The sequence below is a fragment of the Bidens hawaiensis genome, unplaced genomic scaffold, assembly GCF_021521415.1.
Source record: "Bidens hawaiensis isolate Kalapana, Puna unplaced genomic scaffold, B.hawaiensis_p1.1 tig00055792_1, whole genome shotgun sequence".
NCBI classification, from domain to species: domain Eukaryota; kingdom Viridiplantae; phylum Streptophyta; class Magnoliopsida; order Asterales; family Asteraceae; genus Bidens; species Bidens hawaiensis.
Window position 1 is genome coordinate 32,785 of NW_027500048.1, and position 8,196 is coordinate 40,980.

Sequence of the window (8,196 nt, forward strand, 5' to 3'; positions counted from 1 at the left end):
AAAATTGATTTTTAAATCAATTTTGGGCGGGTATTCTAAGTTCGTGATGATTAAAATGAGTCGGTTTAATCTTCTATTTTTTTATAATAATTTCATTACACTAGTAATATTTGAATAATAAAATTATAAGTAAACTTTGAATACTTGAATAATAAGTAAACTTTAAATAATCGGCACCATTGTTTATAAAGTAATATTTGAATAATAAAATAATAATATTTGAATAATATTTAAATAATAAGTAAACCGTGAACCAAACCGTTAATCACGGTTTTTTATTATAAAAAACGAAACCAAACCTTAAATTTCAAAACCGAACCAAACCAACCATTACTAACGGTTTGGTTCCGGTTCAGTTTCACGGTTTTTCAATTTGTAGTTTGCTTTTAATTAGAATTCAAAACTAAAAATATTTGTAAATAAAAGACGTGCAGTTTTTCTTTTAATCTCATTTCATAGTGTTTTTTCCAAAACTATTAAAGCAGTCTAACTAACTGTAGCTACAAAGCCATTTGATGCACCAAAGCAAAAACCAAATATACACCACGTATATGTTGATTCAAATTTTAGAAACATTTATAAACCAGGTATATAAAAAAGATTATATCCAAATATACATTACGGTTCGGTCCGGTTATTACGGCCGATTTGCGAGATAAACCATTCGCTAGCTACGGTTTGAAAACTTTGAAACCGACCGACCAAAAGTTAACAAAAAAAAAACAACCGTTAACACCCACTAATTAACACCACATATCAGTCCTAATTAACACCATTGTTCAAACACAAAAATAAGTCCTAATTAACATGTTAAAATAAACAGATCTGCTCACGTGGCTATTTATAAAATAAACAATCTCAAAAATTATAAATAAACAAAGATTAAAACACACATTTCCCGGTGTCGGAGTGGTGGATGGAGTGGTGGCAGCGTCGGAGTGGTGGCCGGCGGGGTGGTTGCGTCGGACTGGTGCACGGAGTGGTGGTCGGCGTGGTGGCCGGAGTGGTGGCCGACGTCGGAGGTGACCTCAATCACAAAACAAACAAGAAAAGTGAGATATAAAACATACCTAAGAGGCCGGAAAGTGAAATAAAACATACCGAAGTGGAGACGACGGCGAGGGTTTGGGTACAACGGAGTGGTGGCAGCGTCGGAATGGAGACGACGGAGAGAAGAGAGGGAGTGGGATAGAAGAGAGGTGTGGAGGCTGCAAAAAATAGAGGGAAGAAGGTTTTTTTTTCCCGCTAACACTATTAACGGCGACGCTGGTAAAAAAACCCCAGTCGTTGGATCAAATCATTTATCAACGACCAAGATTAAAAAAAACACGGATCACCAACATGTCGTCGCTAATGATGGTGTCGCCGCTAATACTCATTTTTCTTGTAGTGATTATGGTGAAATAAGAAAATATGTAAATATCAAACTTGAAGTTGCAGGCCTATCAGAATAAAATTTTAAAGTTACAGGTAATTGGAAATTAAAGAGATTAAAGGTGTATCATTGTCGAAGAATTTGGATTTGTATGGTAATAAACTACAAATTGTTTTTAAACTGGAATTCAAGAAGCAGTGCACAATTTTTCACATACTATTGGTTTCAAATTTGGATTTAAAATTTTCTTATGTGTATTTGAACTAAAAAAAATGTGTATTCTCATAATTTATTCAAACATTTTGTATAAATATTGCTAACATGGATAATACCTATTATATATATCTTGGTGTTTAGCATTAAATTATTGAAGTTGAATATTATAATTATAATACATATGTATAACGATTTACTAAATGAACTATTTGTCATTTATTTATATAACTTTTTTGTATAGTATAAAGGGTTTTAACAATAAGAAGATCAATATTTAGTTTTCAATATTTTCTTCTATAACTCAGACCAAAATGCTTATTAAACATATATTTTATGACTTGATTTATACTATTTTTATACATTTAAATATATTTAATTTAATATGCCTTATAAGGGAAATTACTTAATTAAAAGTATTGAAAATTTTAAAACAAAAAATTTGTTTCAACCCCATCCCACTATTTTCGTTTTCCAATAATCATTTAGTTTATTGAAACCTAGAATATCGTCTTCATCAGTAATTTATATAATTTCAATATTATATTAACTTACTAATTTTATTTTTATACAAAACACAAAGAATTGAGGCTATGTTAGTGGTACCTGCTTGTTAGTAAATAATTAAATTTTTATTATGGTTTATATTCAAAATAATAAAGCTATACATAAAATTTTTAAAAAATACAGTTATAACATTTATTAAAGTATGTTATAAAAATTCATTAAGATTCACACGTTAATTATAATGTAACTTAATAGAAATATTTATTATTTTTATTTTTATTATTTATAACTTAATTATGCTCCTGATTATATTTCAAAGATATTCCATTTTCATATTAATTTTAAAAAAATAAGACAAAGCAGCCCCAAACCCCTAAGATTGAACTTCCTCCAATCTTTCCTAGTGATATTTTTTTCCTTTCAACCCGACTTCTAACCCAAAGAAAACAAAGCTATTTCACATCTTCAACTATATTGACAAGTGAAGTAAGCCTCCCATTGAACACCACATCATTTTGAGTCTTCCACAAACACCATACCGTTGTATGTTTTATGGCGTGAATAACTTTCACCACTTTCTTTGAGACTTTTAAAAGCGTATGTAACACCAAAAGATCCCTAGTACAAAATGTGTATATTGATGGTATTTTGCACCATTGAGATATAATTTGCCATGTAACTTGAACAACTTGGCATGAAAGGAGAATATGATCCGTGGACTCATCATAAATTAACACCATACAACTTACATAAACTCGGTTGATCAATAGTATTTATCTTTGCTAACAAATCCATATATAGTAATCACTCCAATTCCCCTATCAATGCAAGAATACCTACCTTCTTTGGGACCCAGTTATTCCATTTCATCACAGAATTCGGTTCCGCACTAGTTATGTCTTGAAGCTGACTCTTAATACTCTTGGTCGAAAACAACCCAGAACTATCCAACTCCTAAAACCAATTATCAACAGTCGTAGACAAGATCATCGAACTAATAAGTTGAGACAATGAGTTCAAATCCAAACATTCCATCACAGAAGCGTCGTGCAACTTTCTTTGTTTTTTACGTGTTTTTAGTTATATATATTAAAGGTTAATATTATTTGTTGTTTTTCATACCCGACCCATTTTGATCTTCTCATATTTTGCTCCCCGTAACAAAAATTCTTGTATTCGGCTATTTACCATTGAGCTTGCTTTTTATGATTTTTATTGGATGCATCATACATTTGCTTGATCTGTCAATCTGTTAGGCTCATCATGGGTTATGGAAAAAACTGCATTCGAGCTTCCGAGGCACTAAAAAGATGTGGGTCTTCTGTGGTAGTAAAGTAACCCGTTTACTGATTTTTAATAGAATCACTCGCAAACCCAGTGCTAACACGGTTTATTGAATTGAATTAAATTAAATTCCAATTCAATTTAAGATTTTGAATCCGAAAAGAGTCATGAATTTCTGAGTTTCGAAGCGAATCAGGTTAAAAATTACGTTTTCTTTGGCCTAGTTATATGTGATCGAATTAACGAAAGTTCGAGTTTGAATTTGAACCGGTCCTTCTTTGAATTCACTTTAAGAAAACTGAATTGAGAAAAGCGATTCGAATAACTCAAGTAACCCGAAAACCTAGCTCAACTTTACTTCAGTCATTTTTATTTTCATCGTAGTTATTTAGCTGACTCTGTAACATATCGATTTATTTGATTTTCTTTTTTGTAGATTATATTTTTAGAAGTATGGTAAGAAATTCCTATGAATGCAATTTACGTTTTCCTATTAAAAAATGGCCAATGCAACCTCACAACTTATAAATATAAACTGCTCTTTCTCTCCAGATTCCAGTTAATTCGACAAGTTGTTGGCGTTGACTTTGCTGATTATGTCAACGAATCTCTTGCGGTATGAATCAAGACTAATTGTTTTTATGTAATATAATAAATAGAACAATATAATGAAACGCGTAAAACAAACAATTATTGTTATAATTTAAGTGAGAAAATTAATTGTTTTATTGTTAGCATATTAATTAAACAGAACCACTGTATTAGAAAATATTCAGGTTATTGGAGTCATTGTAGAAGTTGTGAGGCATGCGGAGTAGTCTAAAAGTTATAAATAATAGCGGGAACTAATAGGAAAGAATATACAAAATCAGCTATCCGTCTTCAAACTCATGGCGGAGAAAAGAAGAGGAGAAGCGAGAGATGAGAAAAAATACAGTATTTTTAACATATTCAAGAAGACACCGGCAGTTAAAAATAAATCGACTACAAGGAAAAATATAAGTTTGAAAGACGCTTAGGGCATTATTATGAAGTAGGAAAACCCAATAGAGTTACTAATCCGGGTGACGATGAGGATGAGCACCAAGAGTTTGGGCGGGGTACAAATAGAAATGGTTACTTCGCTGTCGCCCCTTTGAACGTTTATACAAGCGAAGATAATAGTGGTGGTGGCGGTGGTGGTGAAACTGGCATGCAGACATTGAACGCAGAAACTAGCAGTGGCGTTCATGCTTCTGATAATATTATTCGCCATGAAGGAGATACCAACACGTCTGGATTGGGACCCTGCCCCACTTCTTCCCGGCTTTATAAGAGGATCCTTTATAGTAACAGAAGACTTTGGGAGGGGAAGTCCTCGGCACCCCTCGCTACTCCTTCAGGGTGCGTTACTCCTGCTACAATACTGATAATAAGGGGTATATCATATTTTACTCTTTTAATGTTAATCGTAGTATTAATTCGTGTGGCTTGCCACTTTTGGGTACCATCTTAAGATATTTGTTTAACACATGTAATGGTAATTGTTGTTCGATGTATTATCACACGTTGTAATTCATTACTTCTTGTTTTCATAACAATAAAAATATAAGCATGTGATAATAATGCTAAGTAATACTATTGTTATAAACATAGATTCACCAATCACAAGAAAGGTTGTCCAAATGATCAGCTAACTGAAAACAATCAAGATATTGGAGAGAAGCATCATGCTCAATGACACAGATGAACCATGTCTACCATCCAAAGTGAATATGAAGATGTCGACAATTATTAATAATTTGCTAAATTGACTAGAGGATTAGAAGCGGTGGTATGCTCATAATAGTGAAACTAGGTGGTTGTATGAACCCCTCCCCCCACCCCCCCAAAAAAAAAAAAAAAAAAAGTGGATAACATTTGGGGAGATCATTATAAAACCAAAATGGCCATTTTATGATTAAAAGTGTTAGAATTCAACTCTATGGACTATGGCTATTTTGCAGTTGAGTCTCTACCATTTCAAGTTGTCAAAGAAAAATTAATAAAAATGCTGCATAAATTTGATATAAAATCTATATATAAGAGCATTCTCAACCCATCCCCTAAAATTATCTGAGGAGAGTTTGTAAATTATAGGGTGGGGTTGTGAGTGTAAATTATAGAGTGGAGAGAGAAAATGTAGTAATTTTTTGTAAATTTGGGGAAAAAGTAGTGATTTTTTTAATAAATTATAGGATGGAGAGAGAAAACTGTAATGATAAATATATAAAAAATATTACTTAATTGAACAGGAGAAAGAAATATAGTGTTTTATAGTGTAATTATAGAGATACGGATGAGGGACGGGCTGGGAATGCTCTAAGAAAAATGAAGGCTTTTACTTCTTTAAATTTGATAGGAGGGTCTTCACCAAGTTTTTTGGAAAGGGACATGGATGGTGAAAAACATTCCTTTGGTACTTCAAATTTGAGAACCAGACACAGTTTTATCCAAACTGGATCCGAGTTCGGTCACCGTGTGGGTTACCATAAAATGATTTGTCATTTTGCTTATGGAACGGGGTTAACATATGTCAAATAGTTAGTTGTCTGGGTAAACCATTAATGTTAGACAACACCACTTTTTAAAGATGTGGAAAAAGAAAACGGGATCTTTAAGTTTTGCTCGGGTATTAGTTGAGGCAAATGCTTCGTTTGGGTTACTGGATCAGATTAAGGTAAATAGTTTCCCGAGTAAATTGGCTTATTTGGATCTTGGCTATAGACGAAACCCCCGTTAGTAAAAAAATTGAGATGTTTTGTTCATTTTGACTCGGTTCATGGCCCAATTAAAGCTTCGAATGTGGAGCCTGAATTGAAAGCCCAAGTCGAGAAGGCTCTGGCCCAACCCACTTCTCAACTTAAGCCTACGGTTAATGCGGCTTGATGATGGGTTTAAGGTTGTTAAGAAGAAATCAGGGAACAAAGTCACAAACAGGCCCATTTGGTTCAATCTTGTTTGTAATCAACTAGGGTTTTGCCCGGCGCCTCGTAAAACCCGGACAGTGGTAAACCTCAAGCGTTGAGGCGGTAAGTTTATACGAATTCAGTTGGTTTAGATTATGTCCGTTATTGTACCTGAATTAAAACCATAATAAATCAAAAAAATTATAAAAATTGAGATGAGCCAATGGGGTAGCGTCAGTCGATAAAACTTGACCACTGGTAAATCTGTCCGTTACCGATCTTGGGTGTTGAGACGGTAAGTCTACACAAATTCGGTCAGTGGCCGTCATGTTCGTTACCGTACCAGAACAAAAATAAATTGGCATTCAGTCGGTTGAGGTTAGAAAAGGTTCTCCCGTTGTTGCTAGTTTTTCCATTGTTGGGTAGTTCCTCTTTGACATATAAAAAAAGACTAACATATGAAAAAATTTAAAGTATTTAAGACAGCCAAAGCATTGGTAAAACCCAAACGTTAAAATCCATGAGTTGGTAAAACACAGGGTTAAAAACCAAGAATTATGACAACAAGTCGAGGCGAATCTGGCCAGTTTTAGTTACGTTCGTTACGCTACTGTACAAACAACGATGGTAAAGTCTAAGCGTCAAAACTAAAACTAATCATCAAATTAACATATAAAAACTAAAATATTTAAAATAACGTTTATTCGGTCGGTAAAACCCAAGCGTTGTCGGTCGGTTTTAGTTAAATTTTTTACGGTATCGAAACTAAAACAAAAAAGGTAGGTAAAACCCCAGCGTTGCCGGTCTTAGACATTACGATAGCGAGTCAACGGGAATAACCATTTAGTTATCAAATTTAAAAAAACAAAAAAAAAGCTTAGTCTAATTATACGGTGCCACATGGACCATTCATGGTCATGCAGCACCAAACTTGTAAAACCCAAGCGTTGTCGGTTGGTTTCAGTTAAATACGGTATCGAAACCAAAACAAAAAAGGTAGGTAAAACCCCAGTGTTGCCAATCCTAGACATTACAATAGCTAGTCAATGTGAATAACCATTTAGTTATCAAATTAAAAAAACAAAAAAAATGCTTAATCCAATTATATGGTGCCACATGGACCAATCATGGTCATGCGGCACCAAACTTTACATTTATTAGACTACCCGTAATGCAAGGTACTGCATTTACTACATGCATGCTAATCAACTCTGCCACATCAGCTTTTTACCCATCTTTCTCACATACACTCTCTCTTCTGTTTTATACTCCAACTCATTCTTCTCACATGCATCCTATCTCTTTCACATCATCATTTCTTTTTCTATTAGTTTTTTAGTTAGGCCCATCATTTAGATGCACTTCACCAAGTGCATCTCTTTAAATACTCCTCACTCCAATGCATCCCTCCCAAGTGCACTCCAAATGCATCCCCTCCACTAGAAGCATTGGAGGTAGTATAATTTTTGAGGAATACAATTTACTTCGTGGGTTCCGTCCTCTTTTATCAAAAATAAAATAAAATTAAATTAAATTGTTTGCAAGAGTTAAACAAAACAATAGAAGAACCGCAGTCTATGAACGGTTAAACCGTGGTTCATCTGTTGTGTGTTTGAACAGATGAACAAGTCAATTCTCAAATCTTAAGTCAAGAATATGCCTAAACATCTTTCGGTATACAAAAATGCAATGCATCAATGTAAGGCTTGCTAAATGATAGGTGTTTTAAGTCAAGCTAGAAAATGATCACTTAAAAATGGCGATATTTTTTATAATGTTCATAGAAATATATTTCAAAACTAAACAAAAGTTAAATCAAATAATCCAAGCTTTATAAAAAAAATGTTGGTGGAAATCGACAAAAAAGTGCCAAGTTGAAATTGACCACAA